Source organism: Planococcus citri, chromosome 1, assembly GCF_950023065.1.
Source record: "Planococcus citri chromosome 1, ihPlaCitr1.1, whole genome shotgun sequence".
In the NCBI taxonomy this organism is placed as follows: Eukaryota; Metazoa; Arthropoda; class Insecta; order Hemiptera; family Pseudococcidae; genus Planococcus; species Planococcus citri.
In genome coordinates, this window is record NC_088677.1 from 83,384,369 (window position 1) to 83,399,020 (window position 14,652).

General features: G+C 33.8%; 1 protein-coding gene and 1 long non-coding RNA gene across 2 annotated transcripts in view; one reads left to right on the plus strand and one right to left on the minus strand.

The window, feature by feature from the left end:
* LOC135838159 (protein yellow-like) overlaps positions 1-14,652 on the plus strand; it is a 68,120-nt gene that overhangs the window by 14,872 nt on the left and 38,596 nt on the right. The window lies entirely within an intron of this gene.
* On the minus strand, positions 1,741-8,388 carry LOC135838119 (uncharacterized). Its single transcript, XR_010557326.1, has 3 exons — positions 7,777-8,388; positions 6,273-7,695; positions 1,741-6,170 (listed from the first exon to the last, which is right to left on the minus strand). It is a non-coding gene; the product is annotated as an uncharacterized LOC135838119 (long non-coding RNA).

Below are 14,652 nucleotides of genomic sequence, written 5' to 3' on the forward strand. Positions count from 1 at the left end.
TAACGGTAACATATGTACTTGCTGAATAGTATTGTGTTTTGAATAAAATCCGAATTGGTGGTTTGGAATCAGCTTTTTCTTTTCCAGAATTGGCCATAGACTTAGTAAAATTAGTTTTTTAAAGATTTTATTTTGGATAAGAGTTGGCAATATGCTGATGAGGTCTGTACAATGAGGTTTCATGTTCTTGGTTTCCAGAAAAAATAATCCAATTTATCCAAAATTTTCCATTTTTACAATCCAACTGTGCGCATTAAAATAAGATTTTATAGAAAAAGTAACAAAAAACTAATATAAACTCAATTTCAAGAAATGAGGAATAAGAGAGCGTTGATCTCTATTTCTAGTCAAAAAATCTCCCTTGGCCCTCCCGCATTTTTTTGAACTTTTCAGAAGGAGATTTTTTTGAAAAAAGAGGTTATTCAAAAGGACTCTTGACTAGAAATAATAGTTCTCAACAGTTACAGTTTTTACAGACTAATTATTTTTTACATATATTTGTATATTTTTTTTTCAAATGGAAGGCTTCATACAGATTTTTGTCTTTTGTATTTTATTTTTCAAAGTTGAGGAGGAGAACGAGAAGTATTGGGGGCCTATCCAGAAAATGAATAAGTGAATATTTGAATTCACAGCACCTTCGAATTTGTGGTAAATGAATATGCCACTTTGATCCCAAACTTTTTTTTGGCATTTCGATCAGAATTGTGAGCCTCATTACCCTCAAAGCTGGTGAGATCTCATTTTGAAAATTACCATGCTAAAATACTATTAAACAGCAGCCTTCAGCTTTTGCACTCACAAAAAGTTGAAGTTTCATGACAAAAGGTCAACTTGGAGCTTTTTGATTCTGATCATAAATTTTGAATTTCGAATCTATTGTCTTTGAAATCCTGCAAACTGGTTTCAGAGTTGAAGGTGCAATAGTTCTAAAAATTTTTGATATGGATTCAGAGATGAGCTTCAAAGGCGAACAAAAAAAGTTGGGCTTTCATGGCAAAAGGTCAACTAGAAGCTTTCCGATTCTGATCATAAATTTTGAATTTCGAATCTATCGGATTTGAAATCCTGCAAACTGGTTTCAGAGTTGAAGGGGCAATAGTTTTAAAAAATTTCAATATGGATTCCGATTCTGTTTTTAGCAAAATTCATGCCATAAATTCGAGTATTTTGAAATCGTATCCCAATATTTCCCAATGAAGGCATCTCTTTTGTAGTTTGTAAAATGAAAATTAGGGTAAACCAGGCTAATACCGCTTCTAAATAGTGTCTCGTCAGAACACTGCTCTATGAAAATTTCAATCTACCTCTCCCCCTTCCTGTTCTGTCGTTTCGTTTCGACGAACCATAATTACTCATAGGTACTTATATACTCGTATTGTATCTATACTTGACATGCACCATCACCAATTCACATAATACGTATTCATACGACACTTACCTATATTTTGAATGTGTCCTTGCTGAAGGAGGAGGTCTTATTTCAACCCGAAACGAATAAAACGAACATTAAAAATATCTTATAGTCAACTGAGTGATTATAGAGGGAAGATCAGTCAGATGTATCGATGCTACAGGATCGTGCAATTTTTCCAGCATACCTGTTGATGAGATAAAGAAAAAAAAAAAGAACATAAAATATTAGAAACGATAAAACTTCACTTTAACAAGACGAGCAATTAAAGGCTGGACACACGTTAAAGGATTCGTAATAAAATTACGAATAAAATACGCATTAAAATTAAATAATAATTGCCTTTAATTATGGAATATTATTTCTCAAACATAACATAACAAAACTACATATAAAGATGAGTGTAAAATTGAATTAGCGTCTTAATATAGTTTACGAGCGATGCTGACCTAACAAAGACGCAGCAGGGAGCCAATTAACTTCAAACAAATGTAGCATGAAAAATTTTACATGTAAGTCTCGTGTCCATTTGGATGAATTAAGTAAAAATGGTAAGACCATCTTACTCCAAACTTTCTACCCAAAAACGAAGGTACAAAAAACACACCCCTTCACTTTCAAAAATATCCTCATTTAATAATTTTCTGAACACCTTATGAATCATGAATCCCAAGCTTTGCCTTCAAATTAACAGCATCCATCGTCACTCGAATCATCTTCCTATTCACATCCATGCAGTAAAAAAATCTCCGATATTCTGCCATACTTATGATTATGAACAAATAAGGAATACATAACACATGAATATATCACCGAATCTCGATCTTATTGCATATCAATCTCACGGTAACAATTTATATTCGTATGTTCGAAACATATTAATAGTTATTTACGCACATCCATTATTATTGAGAGAGGCCGATTGTATATATATTGACACATGGAATGAGTAGGGTGTACATAAACACTTATTACACAATACGAGAAATGAGTATAGTACCAATGAAGAAAAAAAAAATGAGCGAGTCTATTGAAATAAGGCGAGAAATACGTGCTTCTGCGCACCGCTCTTTTTAATTCAGCTAGATAAATATTTACTCGAAAACGTAATCGATCGAATGCTGATCTATGTAGTATAGAGTAGTCGATCATACTGAAAAATAAAATGTCTCAATATACCGCAGCAGCACGTCTAAACAATTGTACCAAATGCTAAATTATAAGTACCTAGGTACTATGTGTACGTGTGTTATACGTTTTCACTCAAGGTAAAGTCTGTTTCCGGAGCTCGTTAAAGATTGTGTGCTCCAATTATTTCCAGGTCAATTATGTATAATAACAATGAGCTGGTACCTTTTTAACACACAGCCACACGAGAATATGGTGTCTGATGTCTGTACTGTAATGTACATACTTTATATTATGAGTTAGGTACCTACTTTGTGTGATCGCGAGCCGCTTTTTTCCACTCTTTAAACTTATTCGTCTTCTTAAATTAAAAATTTTCCTATCCTCAGCACACGTACTTATAATATTTTTGCAGTGCATCTCACTCCAAGTTCTCTCAGAGTATCTATCTCGACTCTACAGTAAAGAGAAGTACAAATAGGAGCGTTCGTTCGTTGTTTTTCCTTCATCTTCATTGCACTATTATTACATCATCGTAACTCGCCCGAATCCACATTTAGTCATAATACAGAAAGTTTGCATCTCGTAATTCTTATTTGGGCACCTACGTGATTTCTTTCCTAGATAGGCGAATATCGAATTATGTATATTGAAACTTTTTGGAGAAATTGAGGCGGAAGAAGGAGAGGAGGAGAGGGTTTGATAAAGAATGGGAAGTTGAAACAATGAGGTAGAGATTTTTTTACACCAGGATTACGAATCACGAATCACTTCGTCGATTGTTTCCAAAAATCAACCACATTTATTTTTCAAAAATGAAATATTTTAATCTCTTGTCAAATTTTAGCCCACTTTTATGGGTAATATGGCACTTTTTCAAACGAAAACAAATATCATGACCCGATATATTTGGCCAGAAAATTTTACAAAAATGTTCAAAAAACATTTTCGTCGAAATTTTTGCATTTCTCGCGAAATTCCAACTCATTTTGATAGGTCGAAAGACACTTTTTCGAAAATCGAGAAATCACCATTCTCTTTTTTGGCTCAAAATTATTCAACCAAATATTTGAATTTCTCGCAAAATTTTAACCTATTTTGACAGGTCGCATGACACCTTTTTCGAAAATCCAAAAATCATGACATTCACGACCCCCACTTTTTTGGCTCAAAATTCTTCAAAAATGCTCAAAATACATTTTCGTCCAAAGATTTGAGATTCTCGCGAAATTTTAATCCATTTTGATAGGTCGCATGACACTTCTTCGAAAATCCAAAAATCATGACCCTCCCACCCTCCTTCTCCCTCCTGTTTTTGACTCAAAATTCTTCAAAACTGCTCAAAACAAATTTTCGTCGAAATATTTGAGTTTCTCGCAAAATTTTAACCTATTTTGATAGGTCGCATGACACCTTTTTCGAAAATCCAAAAATCATGACCTTCACGACCCCCACTTTTTTGGCTCAAAATTCGTCAAAAATGCTCAAAATACATTTTCGTCGAAATATTTGAGTTTTTTGAGAAATTTTAACCTAATTTGACAGGTCGCATGACACCTTTTTCGAAAATCCTAAAATCATGACCCTCTCACCCTTGACCTTCCTCTCGTTTTTGGCTCAAAATTCTTCAAAAATGCTCAAAACAAATTTTCGTCGAAATATTTGAGTTTCTCGCGAAATTTTAACCTAATTTGAAAGGTCGCATGACACCTTTTTCGAAAATCCAAAAATCATGACCCTCTCACCCCCCCCCCAACCTTTTGGGTCGATATTGTTCCAAAACGCTCTAAAAACATTTCAGTCAAAATATTTGAGTTTCTCATAAAAAACCTATATTTGATACATCGCATGACACTTTATCATTATCAACAATCCAAAAATCTTGACCCTCCCCTTTCCCCCTCATCGTGTGCTCAAAATTCTCGAGAAATGCTCAAAAACATTTTCCTCAAAATATTTGAATTTCTCGCGAACTTTTGACCCATTTTGAGAAGTCAAATGATACTTTTTCAAAAATTCAAAAAAGTATACGATTCATGACCCAATTTTGAGTACTACAAAATCCCTCAAAAATGCTCAAAATATATTTTCGTCCGAATATTTCAATTTCTCGCGAAATTTCAATCTATGTTGATAGGTCGCATGACAGTTTTCCGGAAATCCAAAAACTATGACCCCCCCCCCCATTTCTGTATTAACATTGTTTAAAAATGCTCAAAAAACATTTCATTAGAAATATTTTAGTTTCTAACGAGGTTTAAACCTATTTAAACAGATCGCACGATACTTTATCAAAAATCAAAAATTATGACACCCCCCCTCCCATTGTGGACTCAACCATCTTCAGAAACGCTCAACAAAAAACATTTTCGTCGAATATTTGAATTTCTCGCGACATTATAACTCATTTTGAAAGGTCGTACGACACTTTTTCGAAAATTCCTAAAATTCTGGGATACATGACCCAATTTTGGGCTAAAATTTCTTCAAAAATAGACATAGACATGTATTTTGAAAGTGATTCCAACACAATAGTTTTGGTTTTATAAAGCACTTGAAATATTTTTTCGAAAATTAAAAGGTGGCAAGCAATTAAAAATGGTTGTTACCAAAACTTACATTACAATTACAACATAAAGATGGATTAATTTTTTTCAAAATATAATTACGAGTTTAATTTAGTGCGACCAATTAAAAGTCTAATGATCAAAATGCATTTTCATTTCTCACGAAATTGTAACCCATTTTGATAGGTTACAATGAAACTGTTTCGAAAATCCAAAAATCATAAAACGTCTCCTCCCCTCCTCATTTTTGGATCAAAATTATTCAAAAATGCTCGAGAAACATTTTCGTCGAAATATTTGAATTACTTGCGAAATTTTAACATATTTTGAAAGGTCACGTGACACTTCTTCAAAAATCATGACTTCCCCCCTCTCATTGTGACCTCAAACTTCTTCAGAAATGCTTAAAATACATTTCCGTCGAGATATTAAAATTCCTCGCGAAATTTCAACCTATTTTGATAGGTCGCATGACACGTCTTCGAGAATCCAAAAATCATGAACACCCCCCCCCCCTATTTTTGAATCAAAATAATTGCTCGATGATAATCAAAAAACATTCCAGTTGAAATATATTTGAGTTTTTCACGAAATTTAAACCTACATATTTTGATAGATCGCATGATACTTTATCAAAAATCCAAAAATCATGATTCCCCCCCCCCTCCCCGTGTGCTCAAACTTCTTCAGAAAACTGCACCTGAGAAAATCCAAAATATGTACCTACTTCCGTCTTTTCTGACATTCTGAATTCACATCCGCAAAACGCCAAATTGAATTTTTTGGGCAGATAAAATTCCAGTCAAATTTGATTTTTAGAGCACTCGGGCCTTTATTTTTCATCCTTGAATAAAAGTTAGGTACTTATTCTAGAAACACTATTATTTAAAAATTTCATTATTGATAACCTATCTCTTACAATAAATGATACATCTTATAAAACTAATTTTCATTCATTATGTTTTAAATTCGATGCATCCTTGATTGACTTAGCCCATCCTCCCACCCCTCTCATCATTTCATTAATGTTTATTACGGGAAAAGCGTTGAAATGGAGGATGCTGAAAGAAAAATAACGAATAAAATTAGAGAATTGGAATTATTCGTATTTGTAAGTATTTGTACATTTGCTTTCTTCAGCAAACATCGAACGAAGAACTCACCGGAGGAACAGCAGGACATATGGGAAGTTTTGGATCGGCTTTTTTATCGTTTGGTGAACGACATACAAACGAATATGCACCAATAACGAAATAAATGGCCAAGATGAAAACGAGTATCATCAAGTTCTTCATCTTTTTTTCTTAAGCTGGTGTTGAAGAGTTTTTAAAAAGCAAACACTAGGTAAGTTGACGCGAATTAGAAAAATAATCAACTCAAACGTAATTAGGTACTTCAAAAATGAACGTCGACCAAACTATTTAATGTTTTAGGTACATTACAAATAACTTCGACCCGAGAGTTATACATATGTATATACCGAATACAAACCATAATTATTTTAACAGTAATAATTAAACGCAAGAACAATTAAGTAGGATCAAATAACAGTACGTTGCATAAATCCTGAGCTCGCAGATTTTTAGTGTTCCATAACTTCTACATCGATAATTACATTCTGCACCGTGATTATTTTCTGAAATTCAATTATACTTTTGGAATGTAAAATAGTTCATTGTATTCAAGTTCGAATTTTATGTATGTATGTGAGACAGAGTAGGGTATAGGGACATGGCAAAAGATGTCCGCGCCCTGGCTCCCTTATCAATTTGGAGGTGAGAAACCAAAAGCAAACGTTTGATTGGCTGAATGAAGCTGACGTCATGTGAACGCTTAAATATCATTGGCGACAAGTTACAAAAAATTGATAACAATATAAAGTGGCAGGCTCGCAGCCATCTTTTGCCATGTCCCTATTGGTATTTTTTCTAATTCCCTTTAAATTCTGAAAATTATTATTTCAGTAATTTTCTGAATATTTTGAATTTGTATAGATTTTTTCAACTCAAAAAATAAAAATAACTTCAAAGAATAATTTTGTTCTCATGGAAGTCTCCATTGAGAGGATCTGTGCACATTAAAATGTCTAAAAACGAAGAAAATTCGCCTGATTCGATTATTTTTTCAACTAAAAAAATGAAATGGGTAAAATGCAGAAGGGACATTCGTCAATAAGGTGCGTTGAGATGGAGGGAGGAAGGAAGCGGAATTTGAAATGTCTCAAATTTTGATCACGAGGAAGAATCCACATCAACAGTTGATCATTTTTATTTTTGGTCCTCTATCGATTTTTTTTCGGTTTGTGTCTGGCATGAAATCGCTTATGGTGTCAGTTCTCACCCATCAAGTCTTGTTTCAACGTTACATGAAGGAATTTTCAACCTCAAATTATCCATTAGTTCATTTTTCATTCTTGAGAATTTATAAATAATGATTATGCGCAATACTAACACTGTAACACATTATAAATTAAAAATTCAACTTTATTTTAATATAGAATCAAAATGTCAATCTGATAAAGTGGAAATTTTCCAAATAAAAAATCATTCTTCATCAATAACACACGGCTATACCCGGTATGCCACACTAAAAAAATATATAAAATCTCATTAAACCCCGAATTGTTGAACATTTACAAAATTGTATCATCTGTCTCAATAAACTTACTGGTTTTTTCGGACAAATAGGAAGAAGTTTGTTCGCCTTCCGGTTACGTCGTTTACGACATGCGTACGATTCTCCTCCAACAAAGAAATGAACCAACAGTATCATAAGAACGAACAAAATGGTTGAAATTTTCATAATAAGTTTTTTTCATCAACTTTAAACAATGCTTATGAAATGTGACAAAAAGAATATACGAAGGTAAGGTACTCGTATATTCTGATTAACATTTTTTAAAAAAAAAGTAAAGCTATAGAAGCTTTCTTGTTGAAAGATACCTGTTATCTGTATGTAATAAAACGACTTCTAAAACTATTCAAAAACATTGAACAACGACACTAATTTCGATAGTTCGGTGACATTTTAAATTGCAATAACGTGAACAGGGTTTTTGAAGTATAGCTTCGTAAGTTCGAATAGAGACACCATCAAATGATTTTTAAGGGGAAAAGGAGATAGATAATTTTTTGTGGAGGATTATCTGCGAAAAAATAGGAATAAAATAAAGGTAACTGTACTCGTACATCAAAATTTTTTTTGCAAAATTTTATTCTATTTATATGAGGGGCGTAAGGGGGAGGAATCGTAGGCAGAAAAAAGTTCATATTCGGGTTCAGTGTCCTCGAAAGCATACCATTCAATATATCACACGAATTTTCAAAATTTTTCTAAATTATGGCCCCTTTTTGGAGAACAGAGGGGGCATTGCGGGCTGGGCCCAAAAAATAAGTTCATATTCGTACTCAGCGAACTCGAAAACATATCATTCAATATATCACTCGACTTTTCACATTTTTCAAAATGTTGACCCTTTTTCGGGACGTTTACTCATTTAGGACCTTTGCGGTATTGGACCCAAAAAATAACTTCATATTCGTACTCAGCGACCTAGAAAACATACCATTTGATATATCACTCGACTTTTAACGATTTTTCAAAATTTTGACCCCCTTTTTGGAGCACAGAGAGGCTTTGATGAGTCGAATCCAGAAAATAAGTTCATATTCGTACTCAGCGACCTCGAAAACATACCATTCGATATATCACACGACTTTTCACGATTTTTCAAAATTTCGACCTTTTTGGGGCAGGCACTAGCTTTGGGGGGTTGGGCCCCAAAAATTAGTTCATGGGTAATTCTCAAAAAAAAGGTCAATTTTGATGTGCATAATTTTGAAAAATAAAGATCATTTTTTTGGAAAATTTCAAGTGGGAATCATTTGTATAGGTGTCCCAGATCCCTGTTCTAGTGTTGGCCTCAATTCAATCCCCCCACTGTGGACCCCGGCCCCCCTGAAACGGCGATAATTAGGATTCGACCCTCATAGATGTGTAATATGTCGATTGATATGTTTTCGAGGTCGTACATAGAATTCGAATCTGGAGTTGTTTTTTATGTAGAGGTGGAAGGCGAGGCGTGGGGAGGGGGAAAATGTCAAATTTTGCTTATATTATCGTGTAACATGTCGATTTATGTTTTTCAGGCCGCAAAGTTCGAAACTGGACTTATTTTTTTGGTAGGGGTAGAGGTGAGGTGTGGGGAGGGAAAAAATGTCAAATTTTTCTTGTATTATCGTGTAATATGTCGACTAGCGCGATAAAAGTACAGCTGTCTGAAATTTGGCCAAGTCGAAGGACAAATGGGCGCTGGACAAGCCGAAGGACAATCTCAACGTTTTTTCGTTTCTAGCCTTACCTACTGGACATTATTCGATTTTTAACACGTAATAAATGTGTACTTATCATGTAGAATATTAACTTCCCTTTCTCAATTATTGTTTTTGGCGGGTTCATCAGGGTAAATAAAAAGGCAAGCCGAAGGACACCGATTTTGCGAAATATCATATTTTCAGAGACAAGTACGATCAGAACGAGCCATTGCGTAGGTTATGAGAATAACATTGCGGGGTAACATTTTTATGAGGACAGTAAACCAGTGCAGCCACTCGCCAGAAAAAAATGTTGGATTGGGAAGCTACCAAAAATAATTGGAAATTGCTCTAAAATTTGCGCAAAAAGTGTGTGACAGTTTTCAAATGTGAAATGTGAGCTTCCTATGGACTTATTCCAATTGCAATTTGCACGATAATGGACCTTTGTGTTCTATGATAATGAGAATGTGTCAATTTTTTCCCAAAAAAATGAAGTTCATGACACTTTATAACATTCATTTTCAAAAACATGGTGTGTGACAGCCAAGTCGAAGGACATTTGGGGTATAAAATCGAATGTACATCAATGAAAGGAGGGGCTAAAAATCTCAATACCATATGTGAAATATGTGGGGGATGATCCTTGAATGGACCAAAAAAAAAAATAAAAAATTTCATGCTAAAACCTTTGAGAAATTTGCCATGTACACGATTTTTACCTTTTTTGAGAATTACCCTCATATACGTATTCAGCCATCTCGGAAAACATATGTACTATTTGATACATCGCACATCCAGATTCGTTTTTTAAATGTACTTATGATTCAGTTGTATGTTACTTGAAAAATCAAGCTCCCCCCCTCCCGCCAACCCCCAGAAAGGGTTGAAGACCAATCAATGATGGTTTGATTAAAAGTTGGGTGAGTAGACTTTGTAAGAAAAATTTGAGCGAAAACCAATGATATTAGTGGGTATCGAGCGTAGAATCAAATTATCGAGAATTTGAAGGGGAACATTTTTAGATAAGTTTTTCTCGTAAAAATAGGTACATACATAAGTACATAGGTACAATATTTGCTGAGTTGATCGCAAAAAAACGTGAATCGGAACCGATTTTAGCCCCCTGAAAAAATTAGCTCTGGGGGTAGGAGGGTCCGTTTTTTTCTGGTAGTTCAAAGAGTCCATCTGAACACATTCCCAAATCCCAAAGAAAAAATTATTTACCAATTTTTTCCTTTTTAAAACCGCTATTTGCCAGCTCTACTTGAGATGTTTTCTATTCAAATGAATACTCTTATGTTCGAAGAATACTGTAGTAAATTTATCATAATTTATCAAGTATGTAAACTGTACATATTATAAAGAAATTAATTAAATCTAAATACATATTTCAAAAAGTTCGTCAAGTTTATGTTCCAAATGAGGTGCAGTTTTTAATGTACATTCGATTGGTTTTCTGAATATTTTGTAATTCGATACCAATAAACCGGGGTAACTTTGTCCCGTGCGGGGTAACTTTGATCGGCAACGTTTTTCAACACTTAGGGCCCCCTAGGGGACGTAATTATGAACCTACCGCGGTCACCGGGTGCTCGTTGGAAAGAGAAATGTCCAGGCTATCAGAATATGTGTAGATCGTTGATGTTTGTGTATTATTAGTTGACGTTTTCGTGTTTTGAAAAAATGTGACGGTTTCTTCTCAATTTTTTGATTTTACAAAAACCTCCGGGTAAATCAAGGTAGAAAATAGTTTTGGATCTGTTGACTGTACCTACCGTGCAGTAATAAGTGTAAGTAACCCTAATTCTCATACAACATTTTTTTTTATCACACCGCGCCGCCACAGTAACGAGTCAAAAAAAGCGGGGTAACATTGATCACGACTTTTTGAAAACCAAAAATCGACAAAAGCGTGGCAAAAAGAAAAAGAGAAGGAAAAATCGCCGCAAAACCAGCCCCCCTCCGCTCCAAAAATCGATAAAATCGCGGGAAAAAAATGCAGAAGAAAAAACCGCAGCAAATTTCGATAATTTTCAATTTTTCCGGTTTTTCTGGATTTTTTCATTTTTTTTAAAACTCGAATTTCATTTTTTGTAGATTTTTGTCATTGATTTTGAAAAATGAATGGTAAATTATGCATCGTGTACTTATTTGTCTATATCTAAGTTACCTCAGGTGGTTATTTCATTTTTTTGACTGATTTGTTCCAGTGCAAATACGTCATAAAAAAAAGCTGTCAAAGTTACCCCGTTTTTAAAATTTTTTTGGCAAATTTTCAAAAAATTCCCACGTCTGACCACTTTGGGCTACAGAACTCGTTCCACCGTCAAAATGTAGAGGAAAGATGGGACTTTCAGAAAAAAAATTTAAAAAAAATCCAACTCGAATTTTAGTGGATGAAAACCATAAAAAAACAAAAAAAACATGGGTTTTTTGATCAAAGTTACCCCGGTTTATTGGTACTTGAAACGTCCTCAACTCAATTCAATTCACAATTCAGCTTGTCTCGATGGCGTTGAATGACAAATTGAATAACTAGCAAGTTTCTTGAATGAAGTAACATGTTAGGGCTAGTAACATACCGTACCAAGTTTTGGATTACCACACTAGAAAAAAGTAAGGTTAACAAAACCGCATCAGCAAAATGCTAGAATATTTAGAATTGACAGTATTTCAGAATTCATTTTCTAAAATCACAACCAAAACTACTTACTGGTGGATCCGGGCAGGTACCAAGTAAGGGGTTTGGATTTGGATCATTTGGAGGATTACACGCATAATTAACATCACCACAAACGTAATACACAATCAGAGTTAAAACCACGAAGGCAGTTAAAAAAAACTTCATGATTCCAAATTTCTTTCAGCAATGAGTTTTTAAAACAAATACACTCCTCGAATTGATTTTAGGAAATATTCAAACGAGGAAAAAAAAGGATTGACAAAAAATACGAATTTTGGTGATATCGCTCGTTACTTATACATAGTTTGCAAAAGCGAGCGAACACGACCAAGACAATTTAAAAATACGCTTACGTAATACGAAGTAATGGATTTCCAAGAAAAAATGTCCACGGAAAAAATTCTGAATCATCAACGAAACTTTGAACCATGTAAAAAACTTATCGAGTAGGTAAGGTACCTACTCGTAAAAATTGTGGATTATCTGGATTCAACTATTTGTATACGTTATTTTACAATTTACATGCCATAGCTTATCGTCCCTGGAAATATAATAAGTAGGTAGGTACCTAACTACTTACGTCTTCAGTCTACAAAAAACGTGGTAGATTAGCCTGTCGTCTGTGATTAAAGCAATGGTTTTCGAAGAAAAAATAAAAATTCGGTTGAAATGTTTTTCAAAGTATGTACATTGTACATTGCCAGATACGTATTAGGAATGTACTTTTTATGATTTTCAAAAGAACTAGTTTGAGGAGTCCGGTTCTGATTTCGGCGATTAAATGATTCAAAAATTTTCTTGTTTTTGATGATTTTTTCAAAATTGATAAATTTTGAATTTGTGGAGCACGTGGTAGCTCCTTTAATTCACCAGATAGGAAACCAGCCATAATAACGTTTTGACAGACGATTTCTTTTTTTTTCTTTTTTGAAAACTACGTTTATAGAAATTCTTATTTCATCCAAAATAAAAATTTTGAAGTACGTCGAAATATTGAAAGTCGTTAAATTGACCAATTGTCCCAGGTGCGGACTGGGTCGGTTGGAGGGGACCTGGCCCTCGCGGATGCACCGAATAGGGCCCTCAAAAATGTAGATACCCCCCCCCCCCTCAAGAACCTTTTGGGTTTGGATACTTGAATGTAAGTTGTGCAATTACTTTTTTCTTTCTCTTTTTATTCAGTTTCACAAAAATCATTCAATCTGACAGGAACAAAACTAGAGGAGGTTTGAGGGGAGGAGAGAGGATACTAAAAATTTGCCATGAGAAAAAAATACCAATTTTGCTAAATTGTACCTAAAATGACCAGTTTTCAAAGTGAAATAAAAGATGAAATGACAGTTTTGCCAAATTTTTTGGTTTAAAAAAGAGATAGAAATTGACCCAACGATTCGAGCAAAGCGAGGGCAAAAGATTTTAAAAATTCGTACTTGGAGAGGTAAGAAAAAAACAATTTTTTCTATCTATCATTTCAATAATTTCACCACCAAAGGCTGCAAGTTTTACATTTTATTGTTTTTCTAAATAATACCCATTTATGTAGTATGTACATACGTACATCTATTCACTTGTTTCAATACTTGAAATGCCTTCGACTCAATTGACAAATTGAAGGATTTGTAATAAATTTTCTGAATGAAGCCATACGTTAGGGCAAGATGCATTTCGTACCAGGTTTCGGGGTATCACACTAGAAAAAAGTATCGAAAACGGGTCAAAAAATGGTAAGATTTTCACTACCTATTTCAAAATTAGTTTTCTCAAATCACTGCCACAACAACTTACCGGTCTTTTCGGGCAATAAATAATTCCATTTGGATTTGGTTCACCCGCCAGAAACGTAGTAAAGAATCAGAATAAAAACGAGAAAATATTTCATGTTGACAATTTGTTTCAAATGCACGTTTTTAAAACAAAAATAAGTAATCTTTACGAATTGATTTTAGAAAGCACTCAAACAAGAAAATTTTTCTAGGGAAGGAATAGTGACAAAAAAAATTGTACAACAAAATTTTGAAACGTTTAAACGAATTATAGAGGATTTGGTAAAATTTTGGATTACTCGGATTCAACTATTTATACACGTTATTTAAAATTCCATCGTGGTAATGTAATATGTAATTGGTAAGTACACTCTACAAAAAAATTGTAGATTGCCTGCCTTCTGCTATTAAAGTTGGTACTGGTTTTCTATGAAAAGACAAAAATTCCGAATAATCAGCAAAACGTTGAAATATTTTTCAAAATGCATTGCCAGATATGTATAACTATGTAGGTACTCACTTTTAATGATTTTCAAGGGAATCACTCGAAATGTCTGAAGGTAGGTACTGATTTCGAGAGTTGAATTTTTAGCAAAATTCACGTTTTCAAATCCCAATAATCAAAATTTCACGTGAAAAACTTAGGATAGAAAATACATACTAGTAATTTATGGATTAAAAAATGACACGTTTGAGTTTTAAAAAAATAATAATTTGAAGACAATACCTGGGTAAGTATATTTTTTGGTTGGAGAATTGAAAGTTTTCTATTAAATGCGAA